Source organism: Triticum urartu, chromosome 7A (genome assembly GCF_056163025.1).
Source record: "Triticum urartu cultivar PI428250 chromosome 7A, HENAU_Tu73, whole genome shotgun sequence".
Classification (NCBI taxonomy): domain Eukaryota; kingdom Viridiplantae; phylum Streptophyta; class Magnoliopsida; order Poales; family Poaceae; genus Triticum; species Triticum urartu.
In genome coordinates this window covers 681,090,879-681,105,718 of record NC_141879.1, presented here as the reverse complement: position 1 = coordinate 681,105,718, position 14,840 = coordinate 681,090,879, and positions in this window count along the sequence as shown.

The following is a 14,840-nucleotide window of genomic DNA, read 5'->3' as shown; positions in this document are numbered from 1 at the left end:
GCATCCAGAAAATCCGTGGACTACCTGCCCCGCGAGATATCCGCAACCGAGATAGTCGTGCACCGTCGTGAGCAGTGCGGCTCTCATAGGGAAATATTCTTTCTCTGCGGTGTCCCACGTATTGGCTGGCGTTTTCTACAGCGCGTCTAGCTCCTCCTTCAGCAGCCCCAAATACAGATTGATGTCATTCCCTGGTTGTTTCGGCCCTTCAATTAGCATACTCATGTGAATGTACTTCCTCTTCATGCACAACCAGGGGGGAAGGTTGTACATCCACACAAACACAGGCCAGGTGCTATGTGTGCTTCTCTGGCTGCCAAACGGATTGACTCCATCGGTGCTCGCGCCCAGCACGATGTTGCTTGGATCCTTCCCAAATTCTAGGTATTCGAAGTTCAACGCTTGCCACTGGCTCGCATCCTTAGGATGACTCAGCATCTTGTCTTTTTTATTTATCTCCGGATCATTTCCGTCATCTTCCCGCTTCTTCTCCTCCCTATCCTCGTGCCAACGCAGGAGCTTTGCTACCTTAGGGTCCGCGAAATACCGCTGCAGACGAGGAGTGATCGGAAAGTACCACACCGATTTTCGAGGAGCTTTCTTCCTCTTCTTGTATCGAGTGACGCCGCACACCGGACATATGGTAGACTCCGCGTGCTCGTCCCGATAAATGATACAATTGTTCATGCACACATGGTATTTCACGTGCGGTAAATCCAGAGGAAACATGATTTTCTTCGCCTCCTCGAAACTGGTCGGGCACTTGTTCCCCTTGGGAAGACGTTCGTGCCAGAATGACATGTTCTCGTCGAAGCATGCGTCGGTCATTTTGTGTTTTACCTTCATCTCCAGAGCCATGAGCGTTACTTTCAGGCGAGTATCCTCGGGCCTACATCCTTCATACAATGGAGTAACCGCGTCTATCTCCAGTTGATCCAGCTTGGCTTTCTCTCGGGCGGCAGCTATTGCGTTATCCGTCTGCTTGAGAAGCAGCTCTTGAATATGAGTGTCCTGCACCCGGCCTCCATCATCGTCTGCTCTGGCATCTTCATCTTCATGATCATGCCATTCGTCTTGATCTTCCTCATCATCATGTACGACATCTTCTACATGATGACTGTGTACAGCATCACCGTCGTGATCATGTCCTGGAGATTCTTCGTCTTCTCGCCCGGCCTCGCCGCGGTGGTACTTGTCTTGTTGCCCTTCCTCATTTCTTGCCCGGCCCCCATGGACGACTTCATAGTCATCTTCATCACCTTGCCACCGATAGCCATCCATGAAACCACGCAAGAGCAGGTGGTCCCGCACCTGCCCGGAATCCAGGTCCGCAATAAGGCTCTTCAGCTTGCATCTTCGACACAGACATCTTATCTCCGTCTCGTTCTTTTGAAGCATCTCGGCCTTCGCGGAGCTCAAAAACCTATCCACGATGCCTTCAGTCATCGTGCGGACCATGGTTGCCTGCGGGGTAGAGCAAAATGATATTTTAGAACCAAGAAAAAATTTGGCATGACCTTCCCTAAAAATAGGACCAAAAAGAATGCATAGTGCCAAAATTCTCGCCGAAACGGAAATGAATCAAAACATTCCGGCAAAATATTGGCAACTATCGCATTTCAAATACCGGTACCTTCAAACACAAACATATATGCAACACCACAAACACATCCAACACCACAAACATACATAGGTCTAGCTAGGCCACAAAAAGTGCATGTGCACGTTGTTGGAGCGAGCTAGGGAGAAACAAAGTAGATCTACATCATGAAGATAGCTTTCCCCTTACTTACCTATCAAAAAAAGTAATTTCACCACTTAATTTTGATGAATCTATGGTGGAAATGAGGTGAGGAGGAGGAGATGGCCGAAAGCTTGGAGAAGGAGGTGGAGGGAATGAAGTGGGGAAAGTGAGTGGGTAGGTGTGGGGCTATCCAAAATATCTTGTTGGGATCCCAGGTTACTAATGGCGCACCACCAGCAAATGCGCCATTAGTAACCCTGGTTACTAATGGCGCACCTGGAGGTGGTGCGCCATTAGTAGTTTTGCAAAAAAGTAAAAATAAATAAATATATATACTAATGGCGCACCGGGTAATAGTGCGCCATTACTAGTTTAAACTAGTAATGGCGCACTGTGAAACGATGCGCCATTAGTAGTTTTGCAAAAAAAAAAAGAATAATTTTTTTACAGTAATGGCGCACTGTCTGCTTGGTGCGCCATTACTACTTAGAACTACTAATGGCGCACTTCGACCTGATGCGCCATTAGTATGTATGGAAAAATGGAAAAAAATAATTTAATACTAGTGGCGCACCCTGTTTCTGGTGCGCCATTAGTGTCTTCCACACTAATGGCGCATCACCAACCGGTGCGCCATTAGTATATAGTAGTGGCGCACTGCTTCCATGGTGCGCCATTAGTATCAATCCTATCTATAGCCCTTTTTCTTGTAGTGTTACCACCCCATGGAGATGGCAAATATCTATGCCAAAACTTCATCGATTATGTCGAGATAGTAGAACTCGGGGAGGATCGGACACCGGATGACAAATTCAAAGAAGCGTCGACATCCGCCCGAGCGCCACACCTGCTAGGACAAAAAAAATCCTTAACCTAAACAACTAACCGAGGCGGAGGCCCTGGCGCACCCCCTTCCACCGTAGGGCCCTTTTGGGCCGGCCCATCCATTGTGCAAAACTCCCCCTGTTTTTTCCATTTCCTTTTTGCCTTTTTTTAATTTTCCTTTTTTCATCTTTAAAATAATTGTTGATTTAAAAAAATTGAATTTCAAAAAATTGTGAATTTTGAGAAAATGTTCAAGGAATCCTATAATGTTCTTGGATTAAAAAAAATCATTGTTTTTAAAAAATGTGTGCATATTAATTTAAAAAGGTCATGAATTTGAAAAGAATGTACATGGATTCAAAAAATATTCATGTTTTTTTAAATGTTCGCAAAAATCAGAAAATGGTTGTGATTTACAGAAAAAGTTCACCGATTCTTAAAATGTCCATTAATTTCAAAAAATGTAGCGGAGAATAACATGAAACCATTTAGGACATTCAAACAACTTATATGAAAACAATCCTTTTCTAGAGAAAATCATGTATGTTATACTATATAATATAGAATTGAACAAAAAGCTTTTTTCCCTTCACCCCACCAAGAAAAATATAGCATACCACTATTAAAGATGTTAGAACGGCATCATTTATTTAGATTATATTCAATATATATTGATGGTAAAACTCTATGTAAGCCCATATCTTTTTTGAGATCAAGTCAACTGAAAGGCGTCATCTACAATATTTATTTGAATGATGATAGGTTCGTATGCTACAAGTAGTGCAATAACATCCATGCTCGATCCCGGAAGAACATATTGTAACGTCCGGATAATTAGGCTACAGTAAAACTCTCCTAATGATGCCATGTCATCGATGATTACTGTTGCTAAACTTTCGTTAGTTCAAACCGATTCAAAAATCAATTCAGAAAAATGGCAAACAACAAAAGTTTTTAAAAGTTGAAACAAAAATGTTCGGTGGGTGCCAAATATTGCACTGGTAATTATGGTGTAGAGGACACAATTTTATAAAATACGTAAATGCCCTAAACTAAATAAAACAGAAAAGGAAAATAGAAAAAAAGAAAAGAAAAACTAGAACAATAAAAGGGGGGAGAAAGGCCCCCGGCCCCTTGGGCTTCGGCCCACCAGGCCGCAACCCACCGGCCCAGCTGCGGCCACCCCCACTCCCCTTATCCCCAAACCCACGGAAACCCTAACCTACCCCCACTCCCCACTCGCACCACTCCTCCCCCCCGCTGGATCTGGATCGGGGCAAACCCCCGATCCCATCGCCCGTCGCCGCGACGACCTCGCCGCCCGGAGCCCGCGCCATCTCGTCGGCCTGCCTCCTCTACCTCGCCGGCCTGCCTCCTCTTCCTCGCCGGCACCCTTCCCCACCGGCCTGCAACCGCTCCGCCAAAGTCGTCTCTGTCCTCCCCCCCGACACTCGCTGCCCTAGACCCTACGTCTCCGGTGAGGCCACGGCCTCCGCGCCCCTCCTCTCTCTCCCCCTCGCTCGCTCACCGCGCGTGCACGCGCCCAGACCACGCCCCGCCTCTCCCACGGCCGCCCGTGCCCCGGCCACGCACCGCGCCTGCACGCCGCGCTACACGTGCCCGAAGTTGTGCCAACGTGTGTTCGCGCCCGCACCCGAACCTTGCTGCTGCTACACCGCTCGCCGACCCGCCGAGCTCCCCGTGTCGACCTCCTCCCCCCCTGCGCTGCCGCGCCCACCTGCAGCTCGCCCCGCACGGCCCGTCACTCCCTCGCGTCACGCGCGCGTGCGCCGGCGCGCACCACGGCGCCCTGCGCGTCTCCCCCCTGTTCATGGCTCCTGCTGAGCCGCCCCGACTTCGCCCGTCGGCAGCCCTGCTCGCCCACTCGCCGCAACCGCAACGTTGCTTGCTACTGCCGCCACTCGCCCTCGGATCCCGTCGCTACTGCTCTGCACAGCCGCAGCCGCCGCCCCCTTCCCCCTGCTTGCCTCGCCATCGCCCTGCCTGGCCTGTGCCCGCCTACCAGGATGCTGCTCCCTGCGCCGCTCCCCACGCCAGGCCCGCGCCTTCCCGGTCCGGCGCCGTGGCCGCTGCCGCGCCCGTCGGCCACGCCCTCCATGGCCCGACCACCTCTTGCCATCGTCTCATCGGCGGTTTGCGTGCGCCCAGGCGAACGGTTGCTGGGCACCCGTTGCGCCCGCTGCCTGTAACCCGCCAGCGCCCATTAACCCCCCCTGTACCAAGACATGTGGGCCCCGCCCCTAGAATGTGTTAAAAAAAGAGAGAATTAAATAAATAAATAAATAATAAAAATATAATTAATTAATTAGTTAACTAAATTAATTTACATAATTAATCCTAATTAGACTAACCTAATCACTATTTTAAACTAATTAATCCGTTTTAGATAAACTCAGTTAATGATAGTGGGACCCACCTGTCAGCTTGACCAGTTAACGGTCAGAGTTGACTGCTGATGACATGCTGACGTCGTAAATGCAATTTTGAATTAAAATAATCTGTTAATCCTAGAAAATGATTTAAAACTTTAAAAATTAATATAAAATAATCCGTAGCTCGGATGGAAAAACTTTGTACATGAAAGTTGCTCAGAAGGACGAGACGAACCTGGATACGCAACCCGTTCGTCCGCCACGCCTACCTAGCATACCGAACATGCAACTTTCCCCCTCCGGTTCATCTGTCCGAAAACGCGAAACACCGGGAATACTTTCCCGGATGTTTTTCCCCCTTCACCGGTACCACCTCGTACCGCGTTAGGGCACACCTAGCATCACGCTTTGTCATGTCATGCATCGTCATGCATTTGTTTGCATTATATTTACTGTTTCTTCCCCCTCTTCTCTCGCTAGACATCGAGACCGACGCCGCTGCTACCCAGTACGGGAGCAGATGTCAGGCGTATTTTCAGTTCCTGCAAGCTGAACTCGCACTGTGGGGTCCACTCGAACTTTTTATCTTTCTTGAGGAGTTCAGTTAGAGGTTTAGCAACCTTGGAGAAATTCTCGACGAAGCGGCGACAATAGCTTGCTAAGCCAAGGAAGCTCCGAACTTGCTTGACCGTCTCAGGTGGAGTCCAATCAAGGACGGCTTGAACTCGCTCGGGATTGACAGCAATACCCTTACCAGAGATCACATGGCCTAGATAGGTCACTTCTGGCAACCAAAATTCACACTTGGAGAATTTGGCATAAAGGCGATGCTCTTGAAGTTTCGTCAATACCAGCCTTAGATGTTTGGCATGTTCTTCCTCACTCTTGGAGTAGATGAGTATATCATCGAGATATACCACGACGAATTTATCCAAATACTCCATGAAGACCGAGTTCATTAACCGAGAGAAGGTGGCTGGGGCATTGGTTAAACCGAAGGACATAACAGTGTACCCGTTTTGGGAATGTCCCCGTTTTTTATATTGATTTTATGGTAGCCCAACCTCAAATCCATTTTGGAGAAGACTGAGGATCCAGCGAGCTGATCATACAGATCGTTGATCCTGGGGAGCGGATAATTGTTCTTGATAGTGACAAAGTTGACAGGTCGGTAATCCACAACCATCCGATCCGTTCCATCCTTCTTCTTGACGAAGAGGACGGGGCAAGCCCAAGGAGAAGAACTAGGATGGATGAAACCCTTTTTCAAGGACTCATTGAGTTGAATCTTAAGCTCGGCTAGTTCTAAGGGTGCCATCTCATAGGGTCTTCTAGAAATTGGGACGGTTCCTGGAACAAGGTCTATCACGAACTTGACATCCCTGTCAGGTGGGACACCTGGCAGTTCTTCTGGAAAGACATCCGGGAAGTCTCGGACTACCGGAATATCTTCAAGGTCTGGAAGGGGGTTGGCATTTAGGGAGTAAAGCTGGCGCTTGGCCACTCGATTTAAGACATTGACTGTCTTACCCGGTGGGTGAGTAAGTTGAATGGTTCTAGTAGCAAAATCAATCTTAGTATAATGAGCTGACATCCAGTCCATACCCAAGATGATGTTTATGTCCGAGGACTTGAGAGCTATTAAGGATGCAAGGAAGACAAGTCTATCGACAAGAATTTCATTCCCATGGCTTACACTAGAAGTTTGCCATTTGGAACCCGGAGTTTGAATTACCATGGAAGTGGGCATGTCACAGAATGTCGTGTTATGCAATAGAGCATAGCTCTCAGATATGAATGAATGAGATGCTCCAGTATCAAAAAGAACAGATGCTGGATGGCAATTAACAAGGAGCGTACCAAGGACGACGTTAGGATCATCATGAGCCTCCTCAGCTGAGACATAGTTGACATGGCCACATGTAGTGGTGGCTGGCTTGGCGTAGAATGTCTTTCCCGCTGGCTTACCACGGCCAACAGACTTTCCAGACTGGTTGGGGTTGTTGTTCTGGGGACACTCTCGACTGTAGTGACCCGGCTCTCCACACTTGAAACATGTCACAACATTGGGGCGCGGAGCAGCATTAGCAGCGGGGCCACCATAGGTCTTAGGTGGTGCAAACTGCTGGATGGGGCGAGGTGCCTCAAAGGATGGCCTCGGAGTGAACCTGGGTGGCAGGGCTGTGCTTGGAATCCACACCCGGCGCTTCTGAGATCCAGAGCCGGATGAAGAACCAAAATCACGGGAGTGCTTGCGTGAAGCGTCATAGTCAGTCTGACCTATCTCATCACTGATGGCCTTATTGACCAACTTCTGGAAGGAGGTGCACTCATGCAGACGAAGATCGTGGTGAAGCTCGGGGCTAAGTCCCTTACGAAACCTTGCCTGCTTCTTAGCGTCGGTGGATACCTCTTCAGGAGCATAACGTGCCAGATTTCCAAACTCACGACTATATGCATCCACAGTCAGTCTGCCTTGGGTGAAATTGCAGAACTCTTCCCTCTTACGATCCATGAGACCTTCCGGGATGTGATGCTCACGGAAAGCCTCACTGAATTCAGCCCAAGTAGTGATTTGGCCGACCGGGCGCATAGCCTCAAAGTTTTCCCACCAAAGGCTAGCAGGGCCTTCGAGGTGATATGCAGCATAGGTAACCTTATCAGCTTCGGCTACGTTGGCAGAACGTAGCTTGTGGGTGATGCTGCGAAGCCAGTCATCCGCGTCGAGGGGCTCGACGGAATGATTAAACTTTGGTGGGTACAACTTGATAAAGTCATTGATTGACACCAAGTCATTTCGCTGATGACGTGCAGTGTTCTGCTCAATCTGCTCCAGCAAGCGGTTAGTCTCACACTTGTTTCTTTCTGCCTCCAGCATAACTTCGGCCAGAGAAGGCGGGTGAGGCAGATTCTCATCCCTAGCTGCACTGGCTTCCCCCCTGCTCCGGGGCAGCAGGGTTGCTGCGGGTGTGGACCATCCTAGGAAAAACAAGACAATGGTTTAGACAAGGATGGCACAATCTTGGCAAGGAAATGCAGAATGTAATGGATAACATGGAATGCTGAGATGTTCATTGCACGACATGGTAATATAGAAACTGCCATATATATACCATTGGTCATACGCACCGTACATAGTTTAGTACAAGCCCAGGCTAGAGTACAACTATGGTGAGAGACATTACATCTCATCGGAGGCATTCCAAGATCCTATACATTATTTTCTACACCTCCGGAGCGTGATACACACCAAGTCGTATCCCATGGGTCACGCAGGACTATGGAGAATACAACTATTACAGTACTAGTGAAACTACTACTAGCTCAGACAGCTCCGTAGTAATCCTCATAAAAGTCACCACCAAAACCTGGAAGCGGAACATGATCATCTGGGAACAGACGGTCCTGTGGAGCTTGCGGTCCATAGGGACTCGGATGTGGCCTTGGTCCCACAAACGGTGGCAGACGGGGACCACGAGGAGGGGTGATGCCTCCTACATCACGCCAGTCCATACAATCTGGCAACCCAAACCGCACAGGGTACACGTCCCTCATGTCCATGTATCCCGCCTGCACAGCAGGTGCAAACCGAGTCAAAGTGGCCAAGTGATCAGAACAAGACTTGAAGAGCTCCATCCGCAAGGCCCGATTTTCGCGGTCCTTGTCCTCGAGCATCTCGGCAGTGGTGCAGAGTAGTGACTCCTCATGTGTAGAGTCATAGTACAAAGCCTGATAGTACCCCTATGCTCCAGGGAGTGAGGCTGGCATGTAGCAAAAATCAGTGTTCTGGAGCAAGGCAGTTCTGGCCCGAGTGATAGTCATCATTGAGTAAGCTGCATCCTGCACAGACATCTCAATAGTAACCCCAAGTCCATAAGAGCAGTAGAGGGGTTCAGTGGCTCTAGGATAAGAGGGATATATCCTGACGGTACAAAGGTACTGGCTCTGATTGAAGTCTCAGAACTGCTCCTCGATAGTATACTCAGGGTACCATCGATAGCCTGTCTCGACCATCACCCGGACCAGCATGGCCGTGTGACCAGGTACATCGAGGCACCGAGTCAGACAAACCACTTGGTTCTGGGAACGGGTGGCATCTGAAAGCACAAAATAATGCAAAGGCATTAGAATTTTCAAGGAGAAATCGGACAACATAACGGCTGTAAATGCTCAGAAAAAGGTTTGAGACATTCACAACAGTTTGCAAAACCACTCAACAACATCATATCAAGGTTCTGGTTCAACTCACAACATACTAAAAGTAGTAGAAACTGAACTGAGGCTTGTAACAACAATCCTATAAGCTACTACGGATTAGTAACACGTGAACCTGCTAGAGAGAAGAGAGCCTAGTCCTTAACCCACGTAGAAAGAGAAGAGAATGACTCAGATCAGAGGGCATAAGGCAAAGGAGTAAAAGAGCCTTACGTTCCCTCCCACAATCAATTCCCCTACATATAACTAAAGCATTTCTAGACTCGACATCGACCGGTTTGGCTCAACGAACCTACCAGCAGTCCGGCTCTGATGCCAACGCTGTCAGGACCCCGATTCCAAGTCACATCGATCTAGCCAGTAACACCTCATATCACTTTGCGGTCTCACGCACGGTATTCCCACGGGTGTCGCCTAACCATGGCCCGGGACCGTTTGCGCCTTTTGGCTCACATATATGATAGTGTCGCTAGCATCCATATGACAGAGAACCCGGGCTGACATGGCTAGTCAAGAACCCAAAGCGGCACAAACCTATGGGGACAGGCATACATGAATCACATCGAGCATGTCGGTCAACAGCGTGTGAATCCGGGCTGTAGCACTGGGCTAACAGGACTCTGGGGAACCCGGGCTGTAGCAGGCTAGGCAGGACTCCGGATGTCACCGCGTGACATTTCCACGAAGGGACAGACACATGAATGAAGTGAAACACATGCCGGCCAGTCAAGTGTCCTGAGCAGTAGTGCTGGGCTAGCAGGACTCCGGTGAACCGGGCTGCAGCGGACTACTATGGCTCAAGGAGGCACTAAACTACATTTCCCCATAAGAGAGGCTGCCAAGGATAAACAACTAGATTGTTGGATCCCACACATACCAAGCATTTCAATCATACACACAATATGCTCGATATGTGTAAATACAACATGGCATCACAACAAAACTCTACAACTCAAGTACTTTATTTAAAGGCTCCGGAGAGCCATACATAACATGTTAATATAGGTAGGGGTCACATGACCCGACACTCAAGTCATACAAGCATACAAGCATATGCCGAAGCAAATAAGTCTGAGTAGAGATACTAGAAAGAAAGAAGGCTTGACGAAGCCTGTCTATCTACAAAGGGACCTCCATGGCCAGAATCATCACCTGGGTGGCAAGTCACTCATCAACGTCGAGGTATACGTAAAACCCGTCGGAGGGGGCGGTGTTATCGTCTAAAAACAGTAATTAAAGCAACATAAGTACAAAGGTACTCAGCAAGTCTTACACCAGATCCTACTATACATGCTCATTCTCAAGAAGGTGGTGGATTTATTGCAGCAAGCCAGCTTTGACTCTTGGCTAAGCTATCCTATGAGACACCACTAGTAAAATAGTTTTCGCACACGAGTCCACTAATCACCAACACAATACTCCACCATGGATCCTCCCTCGTCATCCTACGAGAGGGCCATCCTCGGTACTCACACTTATCTTGAGTCTTTTAGTAGTAACCATTAACATGTCTATGAACTGTACAGGTAACCAAGTAGTCCTTTACCGCAGACGCGGCTATTCGAATAGGTTTATACCCTGCAGGGGTGTACTTCGTCACACATGTTTCCACCACTTAGCGTCTGCACACGACATGTTCTTGGCAGACTTCAAGCGAAAGTTGACGTGGGTGTAGACCACGACCTGACTAACCACACAAGTCTCTAGTCTAGGTTTATTGCCTATTTGGGTTCCATCCGCAAGGAAATCCGGCCGGGGTGTCCTCAACGGCCCCAAACGATATGATCAATGGTGCCACGGTACACCAAACGGGCGACTCGGTACACCGTGCCACGGTGTATCTACCGCATCATAGCCCACCCCTGGGGTCAGCGCTACGCACGGCCGCCAACACATAACCTATAAACACCAGAAACTAGTTGCAACTCCTGGACAGAGGACGAGAGGCGCCAGTAAGTCAAGCGGGGTCATATTTCAGGGCCCAATGTGTGGTAGTAGCTGAATCTTAAATCACGCATACAGATCTCAGTTCTTAGGGACGACCTCAATGAAACAACCCACCATGTACTCCTACATGGCCTCTCATCGATACCTTTACCAAATCATGTTCAACACATCCCTCACATTACCGACATAATCATTTCACTCTAGCCCATCACCCAGATGAACCAGACCTGACACAACTCTAAGCATAGCAGGCATAGCAACGTAGGAAACACATACATGTCTCAATCAACTCCTACACATGCTAGTGGGTTTCATCTAGTTTCTGTGGCAATGACAGGTCATGCAGAGGATAAGGGTTCAGCTACCGCAGCACACAGCGGTTTGAAACGTTGTTGTTTTAATGCAGTAAATGAGAGCAGGAGCGAGAACATGGGATTGTATCGATATGATCAATGGGGCTGCTTGCCTGATGGAGTAGTAGTAGGGTACTGCCCTTCAGTTGGATACTCGGAAATATCCTCGGAGGCAGAACCTACCACGAAAGACACCACAGAACACAATCATCACATGGCAATATGCAACAATATGATGCATGATATGACAAGGCAATATGAGGTGTCCTGGCTAATGCATTGTGAAACAAGTTGGTTTGAGTCCATTTGAATCAAGGATTCAAATGGAAGCTTATGTTCTTAAGCCATATAAGTGCATTAGCTTGTTTCACCTATAAAGTAGGGTTAAAGTGTTTTGTCATGCATGAAACCATTACAGATGGAAAGATTGAATTTTTCTCATCAAATTTCATATATAAATCTTTGCATTTGCAGTTACAGATTAAAAGTTATGAATTTTTGAAGTTTGTAATATTTTCTGGAATTTCCTATATAAGGATAATTCCAGTAATTGAATTATTGCGTCAGCATTGCGTTAGGGTGACGTCAGTGGTCAATGGGGCCGGTCCAGGTCAAACCTGACCAGTTGGACCTGCGTGTCAGTAGTTAATTAACTAACTAAATTTAGTTAGTGCTAATCTAAGTTAATTAGCAGAGCGGTCCCACTTGTCATGGACTCAAGGGGAGTCAACCTGGGCCCACACGGGGTCAACCAGGGTCAAACTCGCCGGCGTTTAGCCGCTGGCGAGGCCAGACGCGGCGGAGCGGTACGGGTTTCGTGCTCCGGTGACCAAAATGACGGCCGAGCACATCTACGTGATGCGGGGAGTGAGCCGCATCGAGTGGTGGCAGTGGGTGGGGCTGGGGTGGCCAGAAACGTCGCCGGCGACGAGCTGTGCGGCCGCCGGAGCTCGGTTGAGGTCGAACCCGAGGCTACGGGGCATGACGAGGCACGTGGAGAGGTGCTATGGGCTTCTACGAGTGCGGTGAGTGCGTTGGTCACGGTGGTGTGGCCGGTGGGTGGCCGGAGTCACGTCGGCGATGAGCTCGGCGGCGGCGGGTGCGGGTGAACGTGGTGCAGTGCATACGATGCAGGAGAGAGATAATGGAGATGGGGAGGACGGAGTTGAGCTCATGGCGGTTGCAACAAGCGTCAAAGCGGGCTCGGGGAAGGCCGGAGCTGAGCGGGGCGACGATGGCGATCTCGGCAACCAGAGTTGGGGGAGACGGGGTCGGGGGCGACTCCAGAGCGGGGAGCGCTCGGGACTCGGCCTGCTCGACGTAGTCGATGACGGCGGAGTGAACGGACACAATGACGCGACACGGGGACGACGACGGACGCGGTTATCACGGTGGCGCGGGCGCGGCAACATCGGCCATGGTGGGAGAGGGCGAGGGAGAGAGGCAGAGGAGTGAGCGAGGTGTCTGCGGGGTCGGGGCGGTGACATGGAGCTCGCCCAGGTGTCTAGGGGCGAGGGCGGCAAGTAGCTGACGCGCTGGCGAACTCACGCACGCCGACGTCACCTCCCTGCCTGCCTGGCGGGGACGAAGCAGCTGGCTAGCACGGGCCAGCATAGTGCTGGGCCGCCAGGTGGGCCAGCTGGTGGCTTTGCCAGGTAAGTTAGTTTCCCTTTTATTTTTCTGTTTTCTTTATTTATGCAAGTTTGTGGCTTTTGTAAAAATACTTAGGCATTTCCAAAAATCACCAAACTGCACATGCCCACTGTTTAGAACATATCCCACATGAAACATTTCAGTTTGGGATTATTTGGACATTTAAAATATTTAGTAGCATTTAAATGTCCAAATGCAAATAGCATATGGTTTAATCCAATGACCTTATGATGTCCTAGAAAAGTGTGCACCATTTTTGTCAAAGGTTCTAGACCAAGGCAAAGATGATGAACATTTAGAAGGGCATTTCAGGTTCATTGAAAAAGATTTTAGTAAACCCTAGTTGGTTTCCAGGGGGGTGCTGGGGGTTCTGTCATCCCCATTTCAGTTTTCTAGAAAAGAAGACATGATGCAACACTCTAATGCATGAACTAGCTAGGGTGTGACATACTAACAACATTGCAATCATGCTCATCATTCAAAGATTTAGTGCCAAACATTCTAATGCATTCTTCCTCTAGAAATTGGGCACAATTATCGGAATCCTTACTTTCATGAAAGATATTAAAAAGATGAAGCATATGAGGTACCCTCAATTCCATTTTTTGTAATTTTCTCTTATAGACTAAACTAGTGATAAAACAAGAAACAAAAAGATTCGATTGCAAGATCTAAAGATATACCTTCAAGCGCTAACCTCCCCGGCAACGGCGCCAGAAAAGAGCTTGATGTCTACTACACAACCTTCTTCTTGTAGACGTTGTTGGGCCTCCAAGTGCAGAGGTTTGTAGGACAGTAGCAAATTTCCCTCAAGTGGATGACCTAAGGTTTATCAATCAGTGGGAGGCGTAGGATGAAGATGGTCTGTCTCAAGCAACCCTGCAACCAAATAACAAAAAAGTCTCTTGTGTCCCTAACACACCCAATAGAATGGTAAATTGTATAGGTGCACTAGTTCGGTGAAGAGAGGGTGATACAAGTGCAATATGGATGGTAGATAAAGGCTTTTGTAATATGAAAATAAAAAACAGCAAGGTAACTAATGGTAAAAGTGAGCGTAAACGGTATTGCAATGCTAGGAAACAAGGCCTAGGGTTCATACTTTCACTAGTGCAAGTTCTCTCAACAATAATAACATAATTGGATCATATAACAATCCCTCAATGTGCAACAAAGAGCCACTCCAAAGTCACTAATAGCTGAGAACAAACGAAGAGATTATTGTAGGGTACGAAACCACCTCAAAGTTATTCTTTCTGATCGATATATTCAAGAGTCCATAGTAAAATAACACAAAGCTTTATTTCCATTCAATCTACCATAGAGTTCATACTAGAATAACACCTTAGGACACAAATCAACCAAATCCCTAATGTCACCTAGATACTCCAATGTCACCTTAAGTATCCGTGGATATGATTATACGATATGCATCACACAATCTCAGATTCATCTATTCAACCAACACAAAGAACATCAAAGAGTGCACCAAAGTTTCTACCGGAGAGTCAAGACGAAAATGTGTGCCAACTCCTATGCATAAGTTCACGAGGTCACAGAACTCGCAAGTTGAGCACCAAAACATACATCAAGTGGATCACGTGATATCCCATTGTCACCACATATAAGAACATGCAAGACATACATCAAGTGTTCTCAAATCCTTAAAGACTCAATCCGATAAGCTAACTTCAAAGGGAAAACTCAATT